Source organism: Balaenoptera acutorostrata, chromosome 10 (genome assembly GCF_949987535.1).
Source record: "Balaenoptera acutorostrata chromosome 10, mBalAcu1.1, whole genome shotgun sequence".
In the NCBI taxonomy this organism is placed as follows: Eukaryota; Metazoa; Chordata; class Mammalia; order Artiodactyla; family Balaenopteridae; genus Balaenoptera; species Balaenoptera acutorostrata.
The window spans coordinates 97,229,256-97,239,314 of record NC_080073.1 but is presented as its reverse complement, the minus strand read 5'-3'; the positions used below and the strand labels follow the sequence as shown (position 1 = coordinate 97,239,314).

Below are 10,059 nucleotides of genomic sequence, written 5' to 3'. Positions count from 1 at the left end.
CTGAAGTTTAAAAACAAGATATACAAGCCCCAACTTTTTAGACTCAGCAGACAAAATTACTCTTTAAAATAGCTATTAAAGTTTGTAAACACTTTCTCTGCTTACCTTGTCACAGACCAGCACTGGTCTCAGGGACAGCCCTCTGAGCAGCACCAGATGAGTGGGTTTTTAAGCCACTTGGGTTTGAGAGGAACTGTTACCGAGCCAGGTTTGTTTTGTCCAATGCATAGCAAGCCAAACGCTGAGACACCAAGGTTTGCAGCAAAGAGAGGGAGAACCATCTCAAATCGGCTTCCCTGAAAGGCAAGAGGCTTGGGATACTTATGGGCTAAAAAATAAAGAAGCAGGGAGATCAGAGTCATGGGAAAGGTGATTGGGAAAAGGTGTGGGAAGGTCATTCTACGCAGGTGTGACTAAGCTACAGACCTTTGCACGTTCAAAAGATCACCAAGCAGACACTCACGCATGCCCAGTTGGAGGGTCGGTGGTCCCATCCAGTCTTAACCAGCTCAGCTCAAACTAGACACAGCTGATTCCAAGTTCCTGCAAAACAACTCGGGCAAACATCTTACTGTTACCGAACGCGAGTCCCTGTGCCCAACGCACAGTGAGCCCAGCAATACAGAAATGTCAGAGTTTGAAGCAGAGAAAGGTTTATTGTAGGGCCATGCAAAGAGACAGGTGGTTTAAAAACCCCTTTTACAGGAAAGGTGAGGGAGGGCTGTGGTTAGTTGTTGAAAACTTCTTGGTGTCCGATCCTTTGTTCTTGCAGCTGTCCGTGTAGATCAGGTCATGGTCAGGGCACGATGTTCCTATAAACCTCCATCAAAACAAATGTTATTCTCTGTTCTACAACTTTTTATCTAAAGGTGTAATACTCTTAAAGGTAACAAATCCTGTAAGCAAAGCAACATCAGTACCCCTCATTTTACCTGGTCAAAGTCCTAAGGCTCAACTTTCACCCTCTGAGGCCCAGGTCCTGACTAAAAGGAGGGGGTCCCTGCATGGGCCGGGTACCCTGGCCGGGTGCATTCGTCCAGCACGCGGGTGTGGGTCCTCTGGCCAGTGCCCAGACTCGGCTGAGGAGGCAGGTCTCAGCTGGCAGCACCTTCAGGGCCGGGTCCCCAGACCCAGCCCCACCGTCATCACTGAGGGAGCCAGGCACCCAGCACCCAGCCGGCCCTCAGCCTCCTCAGGCCCCCCAAACAGGGCTGGGTCCCACAGACTGTGAGCCAGGGTGACCGCCACCACCAGGACCACTGCGATGCTGACCGTTGGCAGAGCGGGACCACTGACAGCCGTGCACTAAGGCCTTGCCCTTGCACTGACGGCTGTGCACCTGCCCCATCCCCGTTACTTTATTGCTTAGGCCACGGGCCACCTGGAGGACATGCAAGCCTTAAAACGACCTTGATGAGTGAAGGCAGGTGAAATGGATTTGACCCATGGTCTCAGTACCACCTAAAGAGAAGTCAGTTCAGTGATGGGAGCGGCTTCCCTAAGAGCCCAAATGTGTACAGAGCAGACCACACAGGGGCCAAGCTCTAGAGAGACTCTTAGAAATCAACACCACCAAAGTCAGTCCAGTTACGGTGTCAGTAGGTTTGTGGTGTAACGGCTGCACGGAACGTTAATAAAGAAGCGCATGATGGTTGAAGGCAAACATCTGTGCTTCTCCCCCCGACCCCGCAAACACCATCTTTACCTCTTCAGCCCTGGGGTTCTAAGCCTCGCTTAGGCAGTGTTTCTTCACGTTAGCAAGTAGAGTTTTTCAAGTTTTAGCTTTCAAGAATTCCATTTACTTCATCTAAACCTTGAACCAGTCACTAAGTTTTACAATCTTATTTTTCTTACCTTTAAAGTAGAACTAATAGTGGTGATGATCTCACAGAGGTATTGGAAGGATGAAGTGAGAAAATGTGTAAAGTTCTTGGCAATGCCTGGCACCTGACACAGTGAGGTTATGTGTGAATTGGGTGCTACTAGCTAAATGGTGACAGAATATGGTTGCCTTTAACTGCCATTCACTGTGCTTTTTGATGAGCTGACAGACAATATTTGGAAGCTTCTATGGGAAATAAGTCTCTTGGAGACGATTCTCAACACTGCAGCCAGAGTGACCATTTAAAAATGTCCTTCCTCTGCTCAAACTCCAGTGAAAACCAGTGTCTGCATCATCTGCCTCCTCTTACCTTATCAAATACCAGGGTCCTTCTCATGTTTGTCCTCTATGCCTGAAATGCTGTTTCCCCAGAGAACCACGTGGCCTATTCCCTCACCTCAATTTTGATCAAATGTTCCCTCCAAAGTCCTATTCCAACCACCCTACCTAAAACGGCAAACCCATTACCTGAATCTCAACCTCCCCATACTCACCTCCACTTTTCCTTTCTTCCACAGCGCTTATCGTAATCTTAGCAGGCAATAAAATTTTGTGAAACTGAATTGAAATAAGAATTTTAAAAGTCACAGGTGCCCTTTGTTTGAATGTATCCCTTGCTACCTTCACCCCTTAACGCCCTGTAACCTGACTACCCTCTAGTGGTTAATTATTCTTACTAAAATTATGGGAATAACTGCCCTGCTAGTCAACTCACTTTCAAGATAGAAAGGGACTCAAAGGTCAGCCCGTTCCATTCAATGTGATGGGGCTGAGAGCTAGATTTCAGGGTATGAAAGCAGCACAAAGTGTTTAGAAATGGCATCACATCTTTTTAAATTCACCTGTGGTAGGATAGTAATTATCAAATACCATCAACCTCCACCGCCTGCCCCTCTTTTTTTAAGAGATAAGGCAATGGAGACCCAGTGAGGTTATAGCTCTAAGGCAACTGTCTTCATTTTGAGCAGCAAGCAAAATTAACATAGTAAAAAAAATCCATTAAAGCATGATTGGGGGAATATATAAATTCAGGTGATTGACATATAAAATCATACCTCCAAAACATCTCAAGAGGAACAAATCTGGATGGTCCCGGAGGCTCATTTTCTCCTTCATTTTGGTCATTTGGTGGAGAACTTGCTCAGCAGGTCTGAGTTGGCTAATCATAGGCAGACACCAGCCGCAGGCCCCCAGAGGCTCCCCTTTCTGACCAGGGAGCTTCCCTTAGTGTCATAGCAGATCTGTGCTTCACCCCAACCCCATCACTGTAAATATGTGAAAAATCAAGGGGAAGGGGCTCCCCTTGATTGTGATGTTTGGCCGCAGTGCATGGACCCTCTATGCCTTGCCTAAGCTGTGGAATAGAATCGAAGGATTGCATACATTCCACTATTTTCTACTTGTAAATTTTCCCTCTAATAAAGCCTACTTTATACTTGCATCATTTGGCACGAGTGGTGTGTTTTCATGACCCTTTTTTGAGATACATGATTGTATACAGAACTGTCCTGTTAGAGGGAGGAAATATTACTTTACCTGTCAAAACTGGTAGGATGTGTATTACGTGGATGTGATTATAGCCTTCCAATACTGTCCTGGTATATGGAAACCTCTGGTCAGAGGTCAGAGGTTGCCTCGTGCACATGGGGTCATTTAGCTAATAATGAATCCATTAGCCACTGGTAATTATTTGGCCTTTGCCCTGTTTTATATTTTGCATGAATCTTTGGCCCTTTTAGTGTCAAGATGGCAGGTAAAGTCATCAAAGTTAAAATGAAAACTCCATTTCAGTTTCAGTGAAACTAGAAAAAAATATAAAGTAGCTGAAGAATTTCCAGAAGCAGTAGAGAGCAAGCAGGGCACATGTAAGAGAAAGTAGAGAGAGACCCCAAAGCTGCAGACCTCAGAGCCAGCAAAACACATCTCCCAAAGGCATTTTTATCAGGAACAGATGTTAGAATTTGCCAAGTGCTTTTTCTGCATGGAGATAATCACGTGGTTTTTCATAAGTACTTTGTTAATATGGTGAATTACACGGATTGATTTTCAAAGGTAAACAAATTGTGCATTCCTGGGATAAACATCACTTGTTCATGATGTATTACCGTTTTTATATATTGTTGGATTTGATTTACTAGAACTTTGTTTATAAATTTTGCATCTATTTTCATGAGGGATAATGTTCTTTAGTGTTCTTTTTCTTGTAAAGTCTTTATTTGGTTTTACTATCAGGCTAATGCTGACCCATAGAACAAGTTGGGAAGTATTCCTTCTTCCACTTCTATTTTTTGGAAGAGTTTGTGTAAAACTGGTGTTATTTCTTCCTTGAATGTTTGGTAGCATACACTAAGGAAACCATTCGAGCCTAGAGATTTTTTTGTGAGAAGGTTTTAAACTATATATGCAATGTCTTTAAAAGATAGAGGGCTATGCTGGACATCTATTTCCTCTTGATTAAGCTTTGGCAGTTTAGGTCTTTCTAGAAATTTCTCCATTTCATTTAAGTTTTAAAATTTATTGCCATAAAGTTTTCCATAATGTATCTTTATTATCCTTTTAGTGGCTGTGGGATTTGCAGTTACATGTCCTATAGTGAGATCACCTCTCTCACTCAATGCTGTTGGTAATTTGTATCTTCTCTCTTTTTTTCCTGATCAATCTGGCAGGAGGTTTATCAATTTAGTTGATCTTCTCAAAGAACCAGTTTTAGGCTTTATTGATTTTTCTCTATTACTTTTCTGTTTTCTACTTCACTGATTTCCATTCTGATTTGTATTCTTACCTTTCTTCTGTTTTCTGTAGTTTAATTTGCTCTTTTTTTCTAGATTCTTAAGGTGGAAACTGCTTGGAGACTTTTTTTATAATACATGCATTTATTACTATAATTTCTCCTTGAGTATTACTTTAACAGCATCCCACAAATTTAAATAACTCAGTTCATAATCCTTCCTAATTCCCTTTGATTTCTTCATTGAACCATGGATTATTTAGAAGTAGGTTATTTACTTTCCAGATATTTGAGGAATTTTCCAGAGATCCTCCTATTTCTGATTTTTAATTTAATTCCATTGTGGTCAGATAATATACTTGTTATGACTTGAATTCTTTTAAAACTATAGGGAATTATTTAATGGTTTATCTCGGTAAGTGTTCGATATACTCTTACTATGTATCTTGCTGTTGTTGGGTGGAGAATCTTATGCCTATCAATTTTTTCCCTCTGTTTGGCTTACTTCATTTAGCATAATGTCCTCTAGATTCATCCACGTTGTCACAAATAGCAGGATGAGTTGGCATCCTTGTCTTGTTCCTGATCTTAGAGGAAAAGCTTTCAGCTTTTCATTGTTGAGTATGATGTTAGCTATGAGTTTGTCTTGTACAGCCTTTACTATGTTGAGGTATATTCCTTATATACCAAATTTATTGAGAGTTTTTTAATCATGAAATGATGTTGAATTTTATCAAATGCTGTTTCTGTATCTATTGAGATGATTGTGATCTTTATGCTTTATTCTGTTAAAGTAGTATGCCCATTTGTTGATTTGTGTATGTTGAACCATACTTGCATCCCAGGGATAAATCTGACTTCATCATAGCGAATGATCCTTTTAATGTGCTGTTGAGTTCTGTTTCCTAGTATTTTGTTGAGGATTTTTGCATCTATGTTCATCAGGAATATTGGCCTGTAATTTTCTTTTCTTGAAGTGTCCTTGTCTGGCTTTGGTATCAGGGTAATGCTGGCTTCATAAAATGAATTTGGAAGGGTTCCATCCCCTTAAATATTTTGGAGGAGTTTAAGAAGGGTTAGTTTTGTTTTGTTTTGTTTTTAATGTTTGGTAGAATTCATTAGTAAAGTCATCAGATCCTGGGCTTTTCTTTGTTGGGAGGTTTTTGATTACTAATTCAATCTCCTTACTCATTATTGGTCAATTAAGATTTTCTATTTCCTCATGCTTCAGTAGGTTGGTAGGTTGTATATTTCTAGGAATTTATCCATTTCTTCTAGGTTGTCCAGTTTGTTGGCATATAATTGTTCATAATATTCTTTCATTTCTGATTTTATAATATTTGTGTCTTCTCTCTTTTATTCTTTGTTAGTCTAGCTAAAGTTTTGGCAGTTTTCTTTATCTTTAAAAAAAACCTAGCTCTTAGTTTTATTGATCTTTTCTATTTTTTTTCTGGTCTCTATTTCATTTATTTCTGTTCTTATTTCTGTTATTTCCATTCTTCTGCTAACTTTGGGTTTGTTTTTTCTTTTTCTAGCCCCTTAGCTATCAAACTAGGTTGTTTATTTAAGATCTTTTTTGATGTAGACCTTTATCAGTATAAACTTCTCTCTTAGAACTACTTTTGCTGAATCCCATAAGTTTAGTATGTTGTGTTATTTTCACACAAGATATTTTTTTTTAATTTATTTTTGGCTGCGTTGGGTCTCTGTTGCTGCCCACAGGTTTTCTCTAGCTGCTATGAGCAGGGGCTTCTCATTGCGGTGGCTTCTCTTGTTGCAGAGCACAGGCTCTAGGTGCGCAGGCTTCAGTAGTTGTGGCACAAGGGCTCAGTAGTTGTGGCTTGCAGGCTCTAGGGCACAGGCTCAGTAGTTGTGGCACACGGGCTTAGTTGCTCTGCCGCACGTGGGCTCTTCCTGGACCAGGGCTCGAACCCATGTCCCCTGCATTGGCAGGCAGATTCTTAACCACTGTGCCACCAGGGAAGCCCCTCAAGATATTTCTTGAGCTCCCTTTTGATTTCTTCTTCCACTCGTTGTTTATTAAGGAGTGTGTTGTTTAATTTCCATATATCTGTGCATTTTTTTCAGTTTTCTTCCTATTACTGATTTCTAGTTTCATACCACTGTGATCAGAAAAGATAGTTGGTGGGAGATAAACCTGTCCTTCTTATTCCACACCTTCATTGGAGACAGAGGGCCAAAGATTATTTTTAATCTTACCATTTTCTTTATTCATTCACCAAATTTCAACGAAAGTTTTGTCCGAAAAATAATTTAAGAAGAAATTTACCCAAGTAACAATGCATTTGATAAGGGCAACCTAAGTAGCACATAAGAAAGGCCATAGAAATTGAGGTACTGTTGCCTGGAGTGGTAGGTGAAGACACTGTGGAGGAAAGAGAATTTGAGTTGAGTGCTGAGAATTTGAGCCCTTCCGTTGCCTCTGAGGCCAAACCAAGTGCTTCCAGATTCTTCTGGTGCAATTTAGGAGACATGCCAGATGCTTAAACACATTTAATCGCTGTCAGATTAATTCCACGATCACTAAAGAGTTGCTGCTTTTTTCATATTTATTTTTGTAATGATCACGAGCAGGCATTTTTTGTATAAATGAGGGTATTTTTGACAAAAGAAACAGTACCCACTAACCACAAAGGAAATGATAATGTGTATGTGGAAATGGGACTTGGCCTATGGTAGCTGTGTGGGTATCACAAGAGATAAGGCTTGAGAGCAGGAAGGGTCAGATGGAGAAGGTCGAAGGAGCTTGGACCAAGTGTGGGCAGCGGACAGGTGACTCAGATCAGGAAGACTTTGTAACCATGGGTCTCAAAGACCTGTAAAGGGAAGAGACTTGGAGGCAGGAGGGCCTCTCTGGAGGTGCAGAGGGAAGGAGGGATGGGTTTGGGTGGCTGATAGGCTATGAGAGGTCATAGCTAACTTGGGACTCAAGACTGGACATCTGGGATATGGGGCATGAAAAATCAAGATGAGGGAGTCAGCAAGGTTTGAGAACTGGCCACATACCCTTGCAAATAGGCTGAGCTTGAGGCAACAAAAGTCTGCGTTTGATGGCAAAGTCCAGAAGCAGTTATAGACCGTATGCCCATGTGAAAGTGCAAAGCTATGCTGTTAAAGGCACCATGAAGAACAAATTCTAGGACACTCAATCAAATCTGGAGCAAAGTACATGCTGATAACTCCCTCCACTTGGGGTGAGATGTTGCCAGCCTTCCGCAGCAGAAACTCTGCTCGGTGTAATTCTCAGTGGAAGCAGCAGAGGGCAGCAACGGTAGGCGGTTGAGATGTTCCTCGCGCTGAGCTAGGGAGAACTTCATGCCTAAGTGGGTGTTGGGATTCTGCCTCCACCAAGATCTAGCAGCTATTTCCAGATGCTGGGGAAGGGAAGGGACCCTGGCTTGTCAGGTAGACCACAGATCCATCTTCTTCTTGCAGATGGAAATGCTGAGCAAGGTAACAAAGACCTCTTTATTCTTTCAAGTAAAAAGAATAACAGCTAAATTTATTGAGTGCCTTGTGTCCTAAGAGCTGTATGCATATTACGCCTGTTAACTATTTTAACAAATGGAAGCAATTGGTGCTATTATTTCCAGCCGCATTTTATAGGAGATGAGTTCAAGTGGATGCAACTTGCAAATGATTGATATCTGGCTCCCACACTTAACCTACATTATGTTACCTCTCTGTGAAGTGGTACTGTTATTGGTGTGTGTGTATGTGTGTGTGTGTGTGTGTGTGTGTGTGTGCATGTTTGCTCTTTGGTGCATAGTTTTTGTCAGTTGTTTAGATTTCAGGTAAGATGGAGAATTTGCAGGTGTTTTGGATCTTTCTTATAAACCAAAACACTGTAAGGCAGTAACAAGATTGCTGGAGTAGAGCTACTTAAAGTGTAGTCCTCTGACTAGTGCTGGTCTATGGACTGTGTGGGATAGGTGTGCAGCCCAGGAAGTGCAGAAATTCAGAGCACACCCTTAGACACTCTGATAGCAATTTGAGAGAGTAGTTTTATGCCTATTGAATCTAATAATAAAAATTGAGGGCTTGAATTTGTATCTTTTTAATTTCATTTTCTAGTAATTCATATTTATTATATTTGAGAAAAGTTAAGTCCACAACAGATTGGATTTTTTTTTTAAAGCTGGTTCTCTGCCACAAGATTGCATGAGAAGCACTGCAGTGGAGTTCATAACACAGACATAAAAGTCTGTAGGATTTGAGATCTGTTCCTTTTACCAGGGAAATGAACACCCCACACAAGGATTAAAACATGGAGGGGCTCCTCCTGTAAACCCTTCAACAGCTCCACTGATGGTCATGATTCAAATATAACGAAGAGGGACAGGTGGAAGCAGAGGAAGGGGGAGGGCAATGGAGACGGGGAGAAAGGGGAAGGGGATATCTTTTTTTTTTTTAATTTATTATTTTTTTAAGTTACGGCTGTGTTGGGTAAGGAGGGGGATATCTTGATAAGACTTAAGGAGCAGGACCCTCTTCACTTCTTGTAATGACTCAGGAAAAGCACAAAATTATAAAGAAACAGATGGTGTATGGAATCATTTTGTTTAACATCTGCCCTTAGGTATTGCTGAAGCATCTCTTGCACGTACATTTGACACAGCAAAGGATCCCAAGATCCATGAAATAACCAGGCTTTCACAAGGATTTATTCCTAGTCACCTATCATGAAAAATACTTAATTTTCAGTTGAAAGATGAGCCCTTGGCCTTATTCTAGCTCCGGCATCAAAAAGTTGCTATCTAGGAATGTCGGGGGAGAAAGGATCTAGGAGAAGTGGCATTTCTCAGAGGAAAAAAAAAACACACAAACAGAAAAGAACTTGTCAAGGCATAAGTAACATTTTTAAATGCAGCAGTGGAGTTTGTTACAGGAAAAGAGTAATAAAATGCAATGTCCTTTGTTCACTTGCAGATGTTTTCCTTCTTTGAGGAAATAAAAGGGAAAATGCTCAGCTCTGCCTTGATTCAGGAGCACCTGACCAGCATCGCACAGAGAGACGTCCATCCATATAATAGGATTTGCTAGGATGTGAGAGTCAGCAATGACTTGTAGAGTTGGGCCTGAGCAACTGCAAGAATGTGGAAGACAGCAGGTAGACGTTTGGGAGGAGAATTTGGGCACTAGTTCAGTTTTGGACAGAGTAAGTCTGAGATGTCTATCAGACATCCAAGTGGAAATGTCATGTAGATGATTGATCACAAGTCCGGAGATGTCAGTTAAATGCCTCTCAGCTCCAAATCCACCTTTCGGTGCCTGCTCTGTGATAATGGAGCTAAACCCTGTAAACATTTTTACTTTGCCCTCTGGCATGATATTATGTTTTCTCAGCAGAGTGCCCTGGCAGGGCACTGCAAGAATAAAGGGTTTCTTTTCCTGACTCTGGTGAACTCTTCTTGGCAGTCACTTGCAC

At 41.4% G+C, this 10,059-nt stretch overlaps 1 protein-coding gene across 1 annotated transcript in view; it reads left to right on the top strand.

The window, feature by feature from the left end:
* Nucleotides 1-10,059, top strand: part of PHACTR1 (phosphatase and actin regulator 1) — a 594,117-nt gene extending 584,058 nt beyond the window's left edge. The window contains exon 14 of the mRNA XM_057554724.1: nucleotides 9,561-10,059. The gene's annotated coding sequence lies outside the window, so the exon portion shown is untranslated. The remainder of the gene's footprint in view (nucleotides 1-9,560) is intronic.